Genomic DNA, 15792 nt, shown 5'->3' on the forward strand with positions numbered 1-15792 from the left:
ACACGTGCGGGATTTTTTTTTTTTTTTTAAACTCTCTCAACCCAACTTGTACATTATTTCATAATCAAACTAACAATAGCCTATGAAAATAAATAAGAGTTCAATAAATGTATAATCTTTATGCGAAAACCACACGTACTACTTTTCTCTCTAACAGTGTTTGTAACTGTCCCTATTCTCCAATAGGGTGACAGACTAGGTTGATTTGGTATCCAGAATCGAGGCGCCTAAGGCTAACTCGACCTATGGGGTTACCAAACAGAGTTTAAGCTGGGGTGGTTTTGAAGTAATCTCCATACCCTTGGGTATTCAAACCAGACTTTAGTCTCGGAAATTTCAAACATTTTCATTCTAGGCTTTGCCATTCGAACTCTAGTTTCTACCGTCTAAGTTAGTCTCCTAAGAACTCACTTCAAACACAATTAGGTGGCTATACCAGACCTTCAGATGCCATTCGGGTATGACAAACACCAAAGGAATTTCACCTTTAGAGGATTTAAAGTCTCCTAGACGCAAATAAAGCACAACAAGAATAAAGAAAAATAGAATAAAATAGAAAGGAAAGAAAAGAGAACAAGACATTAATCGCTCAATCATAGTGAAAACGGTCCATCAAAGCAATGGACTCAATCATATCTCCATTCCCAATTCCCTCTATATATGGCTTCAGTCTTTGGCCATTCACTTTGAAATTGTTGTCATTCTTTGGATCTTGCACCTCAATGGCACCATGAATAAATGCCTCTACAACCACAAAGGGGCCATTCCATCTTGATCTAAGCATACCCGGAAAGAATCTCAATTTTGAGTTAAAAAGCCACACTTTTTGGTCGGGTTCAAAAGATTTTCTATTAATGTGCTTGTCATGGAATTCCTTAGTCCGAGTTTTAAAAATTCTTGAACTCTCATATGCATCATTCTGAATTTCCTCTAACGCATTGAGTTGCAATTTCTGATTGAGCCCAGCCGTGGCCATATCCAAGTTAAACTTCTTTATGACCCACAATGCTCGGTGCTCAAGTTCAATCGGGAGATGGTAAGCTTTGCCAAACACCGCCCTATATGGTGACATCCCAATGGGTGTCTTATAAGCAATATGCGGTAGGCCCATAATGCATCAATCAAATGTTTTGACTAATCTTTTCTATTTGGCCTCACCGTTTTCTCTATTATGTGTTTCACCTCCCTATTTGAGACTTCCACTTGGCCATTAGTTTGAGGGTGGTATGGAGTGCCAACTTTATAGGTGATAGAGTATTTCTTGACTACCGACTCAAAGAACCAGTTACAAAAATGCATACCTCGATCACTTATTATGGCTTTAGGAAATCCAAAACAACTAAAAATGTTTTCATGCAAAAATTTGATTACTATTTTATGATCATTTATTCGGGTAACTATCGCTTCCACCCACTTAGACACATAATCCACTGTTAAGAGAATATACTCAAATCCGAATGACGACGGGAAAGGTCCCATAAAATCAATCCCCCAAACATCAAAGATCTCTACCACAAGAATAGAGGACATTGGCATCATGTCACGTCGAGATATCGAACCCATTTGCTGATAGCGCAAACAAGTTCTACAAAATTGATGGGCATCTTTAAAAATTGTGGGCTAATAAAACCCACTTTGTAAAATCTTGGCAGCTGTTTTATGCCCACTAAAATGACTACCACATGCAGAAGAATGATAAAAAGTAAGAATGCTATGCACTTCACTCTCCGGTATAACCGTCAGATCACTTGGTCGGAGCAATATTTAAACAACTCCGGATCCTCCCAAAAATAATACCTGACCTGCGAAAAGAATCGGTCTTTGTCTTGCTTAGACCAATTTTGAGAAATTTTCCCAATGGCCAAGTAATTCACAATATTTGCAAACCACGGGGGGCTCGTTCATGACACCACAAGGAGTTGTTCGTCCGGAAACGAATCGTGCAAAATTAGAGGTTCATTAGTATACTCAACAAGGATTCGAGAGAGGTGATCCGCCACCACATTCTCAGATCCTTTCTTATCTCAGATCTCTAGGTCAAATTCCTGAAGCAACAAAATCCATCTAATTAACCTAGGTTTGGTCTCGTTTTTTGATAGTAAATATCGCAAAGCGGTATGGTCAGTGAAGACTATGACCTTGGAACATTGGAGATAAGACCGGAATTTATCTAAGGCGAAGACCACATCTAGTAACTCTTTCTCGGTTGTAGTGTAATTCAATTGTGCATCTGAGAGAGTGTGACTAGCATAGTATATAACATATGGTGCCCTATTGACCCTTTGGCCCAACACAGCCCCAACAGCATAATCTAAGGCATCACACATGATTTCAAAGGGAAGTGACCAATCCAGTGATTTTATGATTGGGGCGGTGGTAAGGGCCATTCTCAGTGTTTCAAAAGCCTTCAAGCATGCCTCATCAAAGATAAAAGGCACGTCCTTAGCAAGTAAACTACACAAAGGACGTGATATTTTACTAAAGTCTTCGATAAACCTACGGTAAAAACCTGCATGCCTTAGGAGAGACCTAATTTGATGCACAGAATTAGGTGGAGGAAGACCTGCAATAAGGTCAACCTTAGCTTTGTCAACTTCTATGCCTCGAGAGGACACAATGTGTCCTAACGCTATACCTCCACGAACCATAAAATGGCTTTTTTTCCAACTCAAAATCAGGTTTGTCTCCACACAACGAATAAGGACTTTGGTTAAGTTCTGGAGACATTCCTCCAAAGATGGCCTAAACACAAAGAAGTCATCCATGAAAACCTCTAAAAATTTCTCCACCATGTTAGAGAAAATGGCCATCATACACTGTTAAAAAGTCGCGGATGCATTACGTAGCCCAAAGGGCACACGCCTGTAAGCAAAAGTGCCAAAAGGGCAAGTGAAAGTGGTCTTTTCCTGGTCAGCGGGGTACACCAGGACTTGATTATACCCCGAGTAGCCATCAAGAAAACAATAGAAACCCTGCCCCGCTAACTGCTCTAGGATCTGGTCAATAAAAGGCAAGGGAAAATGATCTTTCATAGTCGTGGAATTCAGTCTCCTATAATCAATGCACACTTGCCACCCAGTAGTGGTTCGTGTGGGGACTAACTCTCCTCTCTCATTCTTAACAACAGTAATGCCCGATTTCTTGGGCATCACTTGTGTGGGACTCACCCACTTGCTATCCGAGATGGGGTATATATTTCCCGCATCCAACAATTTTAACACCTCTTTTTTCACCACCTCTTTTATATTGGGATTAAGCCTCCGTTGCATTTCACAAGAAGGTTTGATGTCCTCTTCTAGGTGTATATAATGTATACACACGGAGGGATCTATCCCTTTCAAATCGGCCACCGACCACTCTATAGCACTCCGATGTGCCACAAGAGCACTCATTAACTGACTCTCCTACTCTGCAGTCCAGTCAGATGCAATGATGATTGGTAAAGTATCTTGGGGCCCTAAAATGCATACTTGAGTGTGGCCGGCAGTGGCTTCAGCTCAAGTGTAGGTGGAAAGATAGTATGGCGGGCTCTCTCGACAGAGGAAGAAGTGACTCAAACCAGGTTTTCCACAGAGGAAAACCTGGTGTAGAAGAAGCATTAATTAAAGCGTTCACCTCCTCAACCGACCTGTCGGTATCAAAATTCTCAAACCCAAAATGAGCTAGACAAGTCTCTAGAGGGTCTTCTACAAGAATGGAGGGTAAAGCTTTCTCCACAATGCCATCCACAACATTCACAAATAAGCACTCCTCTCTCTCTCATGGGGTTATTGGGATGCTTGGAAAACATTAAGTTTCACTTGCATGTTCCCAAATGAAACTTCCATAACCCCGATACGACAATTTATGCATGCATTGGCCGTAGCCAAGAAAGGTCAACCTAAGATCACCGGGATTTGTTTCCTAGAACTGGCTTCTAGTTCCATATCTAAAACCAAAAAGTCAACAGGAAAGTAAAACCTATCGACCTTCACTAGCACATCCTCAATCATGCCACGTGGCACTTTGAGAGACCGGTCAGCCAACTAGAGAGTAACAGTAGTGGGCTTCAACTCGCCAAGCTCAAATTCTTTGTACACAGAGTACGGCAATAAATTGACACTAGCCCCTAAATCTAATAAGGCCCTATCAATGAAATGGTCCCCTATAATGCATGCAATGGTTGGGGCACTTGGGTCTTTAAGCTTAGGGGGTGTGTCATTCAACAAGATGGAGCTTACTTGCTCCGTGAGTATGACCTTTTGGGACACGTGCGTCCTAGATTTACGCTTTTGCGTACAAAGGTCCTTCAGAAATTTAACATAGGAGGGTACTTGCTTAATCGCCTCCAACAGGGGAAGGTTGATTTTTACCTGTTTAAAGACCTCCATCATTGCTCCTATGGATGCCGCCTTTTTATTGAAATGAGACGGTGTCTCAACGCATTAGGGAAAGGGTGCCTTAGGCACATATGGTACCTTGGGCTCATGTGAAGTGCTAGGGACTAAGTCATCCCTCTTAGGTGTTTCCCTTTCACCGTTTCTCTCATTGGGTGGACCACTGTGGTCACCATTTTTAACCTTAGTTGCATCAGATGCGACTGGTTGAGGCTTTAACTCCCTCCCACTTCTCAAGGTAATCACCGCTTGCACCTGCTCATGGTGTTTTCCATTCCCACCTGACCCTTCTACCCTGTATTGACCCTTAGGGTTGGCTACGATCTGACTTGATAATTTTCCCTCCCCTTTTCTATTCATGTTGTTAGCCATTTGACCTAATTGGGCCTCTAGCTTGGCAATGGAGTGAGTGTGGAAGTGAACTACTAGTGCTAACCCCTTAAGTTCTGAGAGAACTTCTAACACCTGAGTCTCAAAGGCAGAGTTGCCTTGAAGAACAGGTGGGAGTTGTGGTTGCCGGTAAGGTTGTGGGGGTTGGTAAGGTTGTGGTGGTCGGTAAAAAGATTGGTTGGCAAAATTATTAAAATTCTACCTTAGTGGTGGAGGGTTGTAAGAAGTGCCTTGTGAAGGAGGTCTCGATGAAAAATTAGAGTGATTTCTCTATCCCAGATTGTATGTGTTGGAGTATGGGTCATTACCCGGGTTGGAGAATCCTTGAGCCGCATTCACATGCTCTTAGACTAACTCTAAAAATTGTGATGCCGAAGGGCACTCACTCAAGTCATGAGCAGGGCTCGCACAAATAGCACACGCCTCGTGAAATTGAGGCTTATCTTACTGTGTATGGGCATGTCCCGCAACTAATAATTGGTCCATTTTGTGTGACAATGCCTCTACTTGTTGGGCTAACTCTAGGTTTTGCCCGACCTCATAAATGCCCCCTCTCTTCGGGGCTCCAATTACTGGTTGCCGGACTTGCCGAGCTGCGGAGGCATGGTAAAGGGAATTATCACTTAAGTTCTCAAATAATTGCCATGCCTAGCTGTCATTTTTGGACATAAATGTCCCACCACAAGATGAATCCACCATTTGGCAGTGAGGCTCAGTTAAGCCATAGTAAAAAGTCTGAACAAGTTGCCAATCAAGCACTTAGTGGTGGGGACACTGTTGGAGAAGGTCACGAAGTCTCTCCCATGTTTCGTGAAATTGCTTGCCATCAATTTGAGCAAAATTAGTGATGGCTCGCCTAAGTTGGTTAGTCTTACCTATGGGAAAGTACTTCTCCAGAAACTTTTGCTATAATTGGTCCCAAGTTATGATAGAATTAACAGGTAAGGAGTTCATCCAGAGTTTGGCTTTGTCCTTTAATGATAATGGGAACAATCGCAACATTAAGGCCTTATTTGTGAAATTCTGGATCCTCACTGTAGAGCAAATTTCTAGAAATTCATTCAAATGTTTTTAAAGATCATCATGAGCTAGTCTATAGAATGATGGGAGCATTTGTATAGTGCTGGACTTAATCTCATAATGAGCAGCAGTGGTATCGAGTAATTGGATGCATGATGGTGATGTGTATGCAGTGGATGTGAAGTAATCCTTAAGGGTCCGGTTGGGCCCATTTAGGCCATTCGGGTTTTCCAACTCTATTGGTTCAAAGTATGGATATGAATATTCAAGCCTATGAATATGGGCAGAGGCTCTAAGTTTCCTAAGAATCCTTTCTAGTTCAAGGTCCAAACTCCACAATTTAGGGCAACAAGAACGACGCCCGTGCATACATTACTTATACATACACAGTAAGTTCCGACTCCGTGCACTAAGTTATGAAAGTAAAAATACCAAAGAAGAGAATACTCACAACGATTTAACGAAAACGCTTTACTCGTCTTGTGGGTGCTTGACGTGTAGACGTTGTCTCCAACCTCCAATTGAGCTTTGTCTTTCTTTTTAGCATTTTCGTGCTTTGCTTGCAAGTGTTTGCTTCTTTGTTAGCACTTTAGTGCTGCGGTTTGTTTGTGTTTTTTTTTTTTTAAACCTCGGTTGGCTCTGCTTGTACTTCAGTGATAGCTCCACTTTTTAAACGCTCTGCACACTTAGCAACACGAAAGCATAAAATTCTAAAGTAAAAATTAAAATAAGAATGATTAACTAATTTCGCCAGAAGTCCCTGACAACGGCGCCAAAATTTGATAGGTTGTTACACACACCAAAATTAAACACTAAACTATACCCAATACTTTTAGAATAATGGCAAGTTCAGGTATCGATCCACAGGGACAATTGTGAAATTAAATTAATTTAATTGTTAAATTCCTATATTAGTTTTGATTAAAAAAATTGATGGATATTATGACTAAACAAGAATTAAATGAAATTGAATAATTAAATTGAAAATTAAAATTAAGGTTTGAAATACAAATTTTTGGAAAAAATCGTAGGGCAAAGAATTCACCACTAACCACATAAATGAGATTTAACATCGGCCAATAATTGCAATCCGGTTTGAAATATCCAATATTTCACAACTACAAGTTTGAAATATTGATCAAGACGGTTGTTGCATTCAACGTACAGGCACGAATCATCCGGAGTAGCACGAGGCATTTCCTCTAAACTATGGTAGCAACACAACCTGTCTCTCGTAGCATGACTCGTCTCGTACTTTGAAGACAAACACAAAGAAAATTAATGTATGGAAAGTATTAAACAATCACAGAGAGTAAAACACTTGAAGAGATAAAAAAAATAATTATTATAAACTTCTAAAACATCCATACATTGGTTCAAACCGAATTACAATCAAAACTTATGAAAAATCCTATTACATGGTTAGGGTTTCATCAAAACCCTAGAAAAGAATAACCTAGCCACTCATGGAGGAGTGGGAAGACGTGAAAGAGATGGGAGAGATGGAAGCCCTTATGGAAGTTGGATTGAAAGCTTGAGAATCCTCATTTTCCTCCAAACCCTAGCCTCTCTCTTCTTGGAATCAATTTCAAAATCCTAATCCAGCCTCTTTCTTGCCTATTTATACTTCTGCTGCCTTTCAAACAAGTTTAAAACATCGGGCCCGTTTTTCGAGAAAATTCAATGCACGTGCGGGAAAAGTCAAAGCACGTACGGGAAGCTCTTTTCTCTCCAAATTCTGTATTTTTGCCCATTTTATGCTCCAACTATGTATAACCTGATTGACATTAAACATACATAAAATATATAATATGACAAGCAAGTAAAGTTAAGAGACCCTAATTAACAACCTCAATGTTGCACAATTCAGCCTTAATCAGTCTACTATGTTCATAAAGTATATAAATCAAAATCTATTAGTGAGAAATCTTAGGTAAAATTCTTATTTTAAAAAAAATCTTAAATTTTTATGAGTAAATTAGTGATAAATCCAACCTAAAGAGCATATAAGGCATTAGATCCAGTAAATAATATTTGTTGCTAAAAAGTTCACTTTTGTAAAATAATTTGGTGAGAAATCTTTTTGTTTGTTTTGAAGAATATTTTATTTCCAATTTTATCCCTTAGTTTGTTACTTTTTTTATCCATGGACTTTTGTTGACTATCTATTCAAAAAAATTTCCTATTTGTTCAAAATCTTTCCTTGTCTGTTCAAAATTTATCTTATTTGTTCAATTTTTTTTCCCAATATATTCAAAAAAAAAAATCCTATTTGTTTGATTTTGTCCTATCTATTCAAATTTTTTACCACTATCTGTTCAATTTTTTCTCCTACTTGTTCAAATTTTGTGAGTTTTTCTCTCTATCTATTTAAAATTTGTGGATTTCTCTCTCTCTCTTCAAATTATCTTATTCAAAAAATCAATCTATTGAAATTATTTGTTGCAAAAATCCATCTATTGCAATTTATCTGTTCAAATTTTCTCTATCCCTCTTCCCACTTTCTGCACAAATAAAATTCAAATTCAACAACAACAAATCTCTATGTTTGAAATCTATATGTTTAAATTTAGCAACAACAACATCTCCCTTCCCAAGATAAAAAACAACACAAAAATTTAAATCTTAAATAAAAAAAAATTAAAACAAATATTCATACATTTTAACAGATCTTAGGCCTGCATCTGACTTTGAACCTCACATCTTCATCCCCTGTTGCCTTGCTGCATCTCAACATCAATAGATTAAGATTATCAAATATGAATACGTATGCATCACATGAAGTTATTGAAGGGTGCAAATTACAACAATTGTAATTTTTCCACCATCTAGTAAGTTGATCTCGATTCATATGCACAACCATCAAAACCTTACAAATATCAACGAAATAAAATTTAAGAGTGGAGTTTCAACAAATAAACAAACCAACAAACCAAAGACAAAGGAGATCGAGATCTATGATTCAGGGCACCAGAGCAGCGGCGGCAAAGGTAGTGAGAGGGCAATTTATATATAAATTGGGCCGAGCTGGGTAATGGGCCATTCTGTGGGCCACAGTAAGAAGGGCTGAGTAAAAGGGCCTTGTAATTAGTCCAGTCCAGAGGAGCCTTGCAGATAGCCCGGTCCGAAGGAGCTTGGTGGTTAGCTCGATCACCACTGTCGGTACGGTGCCAATTAGCTCGGTCGTACTATATTGGGCTGAAGTATGTTGAGCTTTCCTCAGAACCTTGCTATTGGTTAGCTCGGTCCAAGCTCGATGTGATTAGTCCGGTTTCAGACAACACAGTTGGAATATGTCAAACCGAGGTACACGCAGTCAAAGGAAGAACCGAGCTAAGTAAGAGCTCGGTCTAGTCTGCGACTTTAGCATGGCCATGTTATCTCGGTCGTATTGACATCCAACCGTGGTAGAACCATCTCACTTGGTTTAAGCAGTGAGGGGGGTGTTGAAGGATAAGCATTATCTTTTAGGAAGGTGATTCCTAGGAGGACTCTACATGGAGGAGTAAGAGTCCTACTTGGATTGTGCCACACGGAACCTATAAAAGCTCACAATATCACTTATGGAGAGGTAATATAACTTTGATTCTCGAATACACAGAGCTTTTGTCTATTTTGCTGACTTAGGCATCGGAGAGGTATCCGGCACACACCCGCCAGCTAGCTCACGTTTGTGTTTTCAGGGAGTAAAGTGACGACGTTTGGAGGAGCGCGGACTTGATCAACAGGATTATACGAGAAGATTATTTCTTTCTTGTACAATTGGCGCCGTCTGTGGGAATCACAGAAAGAACAAAACCTCTTGATCAAAGTTTTCCTCGCTAAATTAGACGCAATGGTGCACAATGAAGATTTGTCGCAGTCCGCCATTGATGGGCAAACTCCAGAGGGAGGTGGGAGGCGCGAAGGTTTGCCTTCCATCCCTTCCATGGCAGATTTGGAGCCCCAGCGACAGAATCCCCGGAGGGAAGCAAGGGGAAGGCGGGGTAACAGCCCTCGTCGCTCATCAAGTCCCGATAGGCAGAGGCGGAGGATCGACCCTCAAGTTTTGGAGGATCAGGTAAAGGAGCAAGACGAGTTAATCAGGAAGATAGCGGCGGACATGGAATTGATAAAGCGCCAGATAAAAGGGAAAGGGGTGGCGATAGGAGAGGGGCGCAAAAATAATACGCCTCATTGCCACTCAGAAGATCGTGGTAGGCATACCACGCCATCGCAAGCAGAGAGTAGGAGCCTCATAACAGGCAATACTCAATCAAAGACTTCCAGGACTCGTTACTCCAGGTCTGAGAGAACGAGATCATTGAGGTCTTACACTGAGGGAAGCACCTATCGGCCCTCACATGCGCACCAAACATCATCCAGGCAAACGGAGTTGCCTAGATCGTCCGACTTACGGACTGTGCTTAAAGAGAGGGCACGACGGAAGGAGGATGCCAGGGCACGCGACCCACACAGAGTTTCAGCCCTTCAGCAGTTGGCTCCTCGGACGCATGGAAGCGTCAAGGTTAGAATGCCAATACCGCACCTTGCCTACGAACCAACAGATAAAGCATTGGCAAGGCTACATAGCTCGCCGTTCGTTCCAGCGATTGAGAACGCACCACTACCTTTAGGCTTCATCTAGCCTAAATTTACAACTTACGAGGGGAAGACAGACCCCTACATGCACCTAAGTCACTTTCGCTAGGTCATGGAAGTATATAGGCGGAACGAGGCTTTGATGTGCATCCTATTCCCATCCAGCCTTGGCGACTTAGGTTTAACCAGGTTCGAAAGGCTATCAGAAGGCAGCATAGCCTCCTAGGCACAATTAGCGGAGGCGTTCGTGACAAGGTTTAGAACAAACACCAAGACACCAGTAGAGATCGATCAGTTACTCTCCATTGAAATGGGTGACAAGGAGACGTTGAGATCCTACAACAATCGTTATTGGGAGACCTTCAACCAGATAGGAGACTGCCTCACAAATCTCACCAGTCGGAAACAAGTTGAGGGACTCAATTACCATGACACCCCCCCTCACAATGGAAACCTTAATGGAGAGGGTACACCAGCACATTTGGGTGGAGAAGGATGGCGCCCGTGCTAAAACAAAGTCTGGTACAACCGCAATACCAGATAAAAAGACTTCGGCAAAAGTCAACACGGTAGAACGTCCGAGCAAGAACGGGACAGGCAGGCGAGACAACGGAGAAGACCAAGATAAAATATGGTTGAGAGTCCACACTGCCATGACCACAGTATTCAAGAAACCAATCTACCGAATTCTCAGCGAGATACGCGATGAACCTTTCATCAGATGGCCAGCTAAGTTGGGAGAAGCGCAAAAAGACTACGACGAAAGATCTCGGTGCACCTTCCATAAGGAAAAGGGGCACCGCACTGAAAATTACACACCGTTGGGACAGCATCTGGAGGAGTTAGTGGCAGCTGGTCACCTGGATCGGTACATAGAAGAAGGGGCGCAGGCAGCCCCCCAAAACCACGATCACCCAGCAGAACACCGATTGACGCCCCACCTCAAGGCGTGATAAACGTAATACATGGGGTATTCGAGCTTGAGCGAGTATGTGAGCTCAGGGGAATGATAAAGAAGGCTGAGCACTTAAGGGAAGTATTAAGTGCGCAGCCTACCATTAAAAAGGGGAAAACAGAGGCCACGAATGTCATGTCTTTTTCAGATAGAGACTTGGCAAGGATATATTGCCCTCATAATGACGCACTGGTCGTCACTCTCCGTGTCAAGGATTACGATGTCAAGCGAATTTTGATTGACCAAGGGAGCTCATGTGAGATAATGTACTACGAAACTTTCAAACAATTAAAACTGGAGGACAATAACTTGGCACCTGCCGTATCTCCCCTGATCAGATTCAACTCAATGCCAGAGTGGCCAGTCGGCAAGATTATCCTCCCAGTCAGAGCAGGAAGCATGACGAAACAAGTGGAATTTTGGGTATTGAAAGTCCCTTCCACTTACAACATAATCTTGGGGAGGACATGGCTGCATGCCATGCGATCGGTAGCGTCAACCTACCATCAACTAATGCGGTTCCCTAACGAAGCCGGAGTAATTGAAGAGGTCTATGGAGACCAAATTATGTCCAAGCAATGCTTTGTCACAGTAAATGGCAGCCGAGCTACCAAAGGGTTTGTTCAGATGGTGGAAGAACCTGAGAGTAATGAATTGTTTGTTGATGTTGGCAAAGTCGCTGATCAGAAGGCAGTGGAAGACTTGGTACAGGTAAGAATAGATGAAAAGGACCCGGAAAAGTTCTTTTTGCTTGACTCATCTATGTCCAGCACCGAGCGAATAGAGGTCATGGAATTCTTGACCTCTAACATCGAAGTGTTTGCCTAGACGCCGTATGACATGCCTGGCATCGACCCAAACATCAGCTGTCACCAATTGAATGTCCACTCAACTGCAAGACCAATCATACAGCGCACTCGCAGATCAGCACTCCACCACGCCGAGATAGTGGCGGAAGAAGTGGGAAACCTTCTAGAGGCATGAGCTATCAGAGAGGTGCACTATCCCAAGTGGATATCCAACACAGTAGTAGTGCCAAAGAAGAATGGAAAATGGCATGTCTGGGTAGACTACAAAACAGTCAACAAGGCATGCCCAAAGGATAGCTTTCCTTTACCACGGATAGATCAACTGGTAGATCTGACGGCAGGACACAACCGTCTTAGCTTTCTTGATGTGTACAGAGGTTACCATCAGATCGCTATGTATGAGCCAGACCAGGAGGTCACATCTTTTACAACGCTAAGAGGTTTGTATTGCTACAAAGTCATGCCATTTGGCCTAAAGAACGCAGGGGCAACATGCTAGCGGATGATCACCAAGATGTTTGAGCCATTGTTAGCCAGAACAATGGAGGCTTACATCAACGACATGGTGGTCAAGAGCAAGGATGAGAATAACCATCTCAGGGACCTAGGTGAGATGTTTCAGATCCTCAAGAAACACAAGTTACGCCTTAATGCATCTAAGTGTGTGTTCAGCGTAGGATCAGGTAAATTCCTAGGCTTCCTAGTAACCAACCGAGGTATAGAAGTAGACCCTTCTCAGATCAATGCAATCCAGGATCTAGAGAGGCCCAACTCAGTAAAAGAAGTACAACATCTCACCGGTATAGCAGCCGCACTAAACCAGTTCATAAGTCGGTCGTCAGACAGATGTCGATCATTTTTTCAAGCATTAAAGGCCAAGTTTGAGTAGGATGAAAAATGCGACCGCACCCTGGAAACTTTGAAAGAATACATGTCTTCTCCACCGCTGCTAGTAACCCCAATACCTGGAGAAGAACTATTTTTGTACCTGGCAGTTTCACAGCACGCAATTAGCGCAGTGTTGGTCTGAGCGGAAGGAATCCAAAATCTGCCCATCTTTTATGTCAGGGTGCAGAAACCAGATACTTACCATTGGAAAAACTGTCCTTAGCCTTAATGATGGCCTCAAGGAAGTTGTCGCACTACTTTCACGCCCACACCATAATCGTCCTCACAGCTTTTCCATTAAAAGCCTTGTTTGAGAGGGTGAACTTTTCTGGGCGAATCTTGAAGTGGGCAGTAGAGTTGGGACAGTTTGACATCAAATTTCAACCTAGAACCACGATAAAAGCCCAAGCTTTGGCAGACTTTGTCATAGAATTCACACCAGGAAGTCATCATGTCTGCCTAGTTGACTTAACGGGTACAACCGAAATAGGGATGGAAAGTGGCGCCGAAATAGTGCAACCCCTAATACAGAATACCCAGCCACATCCCAGGGCAGACCAAAATGAATAAAGGGAGGGAGAAACAAACCATGCTGCACCAAGCAAAGACCCATCAACAAATAAAGACTTGGTACAATCAGATAGCAAGGGGCAAACAGTAAGTGTGGACTTTGAAGAAAATACCAGCAACACTCAGGATCCCAAGGCATCATCCGATCCCTCTACCTACTGGAAGCTATTCGTTGGAGAGATGTGGAAGCTCTTCGTGGATGGAGTGTCCAACAGGCACGGAACAGGACTCAGCATAGTCCTCATCTCACCAGATGGCCTAGTAGTGGAGCAGGCAGTCAACCTTGGCTTCCCACCATCAAACAACGAAGCGGAGTATGAGGTGCTTCTGGCAGGACTAAAATCAGCACTCTACACGAAGGCCACCAAGCTAATGGCTTACAGTGACTCATAGTTGGTGGTAAACCAAATTTCAAGCGACTACGAAGCAAAGGATGAATGGATGGCTAAGTACCAAGAGTTAGTCAGAAAAAAGATCATAAAGTTCGAAGTAGTGCGGATAGAGCAGATTGGCAGAGAAGAAAACAGCAGAGCAGACGAACTAGCAGGCTTTGCTTCAATGGCAGACACATCCATCCCACATCCACTACTGATCGACTTCCTACCCAGACCAAGCATTGAAGAACCTGAAGTAGAAGAAGTATGTTGCGCCGAACTAGGCCCTTCATGGATGGATCCCATCATAGTGTTCCTAAAAGACGACATTTTACCCGAAGAGAAGAAAGAGGCCAACAAGATAAGAGCAAAGTCACAGCGATTTTGGCTCTCCCCATCAATGGCTTTGTACAAGAAATCCTTCACAGGACCTTACCTGAAGTGCGTCCACCCCAGCAAGGTCGAAGCATTCCTGTTTGAGATTCACGAAGGCGTATGCAGAAGCCACCAAGGAGGGAGATCATTGGCTTATAGAGCAATTTCACAGGAATATTGGTGGCCTTACATGCAAGCAGATGCGGAGAAGTATGTCAAGAAGTGTGAGAAATGTAACAAGTTCGCACACCAAATACATCAGCCAGCCAGAGAGCTTCTACCTTTAACTAGCCCATGGCCCTTCGCAATGTGGGGCTTGGATATAGTAGGACCACTTCCAACAGCACCCGGCAACAGAAAATTCTTCCTTGCAGTGATAGACTACTTCACAAAGTGGGTAGAAGCAGAAGCACTAGCATCAATAGAGGAGAAAGATGTGAAGAAGTTCATCTGGCAGAATATCATCACTCGGTTCGGCATACCCAAGGCGTTGATATCAGACAACGGCACCCAGTTCGACGGCAAAATTTTTAGAGGCTTTTGTGAGAAGTACAAGATAGAATTCTACAGCTCTACCCCGGCATACCCCCAAGCAAATGGCCAGGCAAAAGCATCAAACAAAGTCGTCTTGGATGGATTGGAGAAAATGTTAGAGAAAGCAAAAGGAAAGTGGGTTGAGGAGCTTCCTCATGTTTTATGGGCTTACCGTACCACACCTCGACAATCAACAGGAGAAACACCATTCTCCTTAGCCTACGGCATGGAAGCAGTAATCTCACTGGAAGTTGGCCTCCCCACCATTCGAAGCGAAAATTTTGATCCAGACTTAAATGGAGAGGCCATCGCATTAGAGCTCGACCTTGTAGAAGAAAGAAGAGAAAGAGCACTAGTTCACATCGCCTCATACCAACAGGAGTTATCTAGGAAATACAACAAGACCGTACATCCAAGGCAATTCAAGATCAGAAATTAGGTACTGCGCAAAGTAATGGGGAACACCCTGGTACCCGGAGATGGCAAGTTAGGGCCCAATTGGGAAGGACCTTACAAAGTGGTTAGATTAGCTGGCAAAGGGGTATACCACTTGGAAGACGAGGACGGCAAAGCCATTCCCAGGCCATGGAACACTACCAATCTCAAACTATTTTATTTTTAGCTTTTCTTTCAAGTATTTGTAATTTTTTCTTTCTTAGTAAAACACGTAGTTCCTTTTCAATATAGTTGTTTCCTTCTGTAAAAGATTGTTTTAGTAAGTTAGGCGCACTGAAAGCATAGTTGGCTAGAATAACCAACTTTACACTCTTTTTAACTAAGATTAGGATCAGTACTTAAGAAGTTGGCTGGAAAAACCAACACCCCTCCTAAGCCCAGGATAAGGATCCAGGCTACAAGACGTTTGGTTGGAATAACCAAACACTTTACTCTAGGTTGGCAGGAATAACCAACTTAGAGGT

General features: G+C 42.6%; 1 pseudogene; it reads right to left on the reverse strand.

Moving 5' to 3' along the window:
• Positions 1-589: 589 nt before the first annotated feature.
• LOC145799316 (uncharacterized) lies at positions 590-2648 on the reverse strand (annotated as a pseudogene).
• Between the last annotated feature and the right edge of the window lie 13144 nt (positions 2649-15792).

This window comes from Camellia sinensis, chromosome 9 (genome assembly GCF_055761805.1).
Source record: "Camellia sinensis isolate YWXY chromosome 9, ASM5576180v1, whole genome shotgun sequence".
Classification (NCBI taxonomy): Eukaryota; Viridiplantae; Streptophyta; class Magnoliopsida; order Ericales; family Theaceae; genus Camellia; species Camellia sinensis.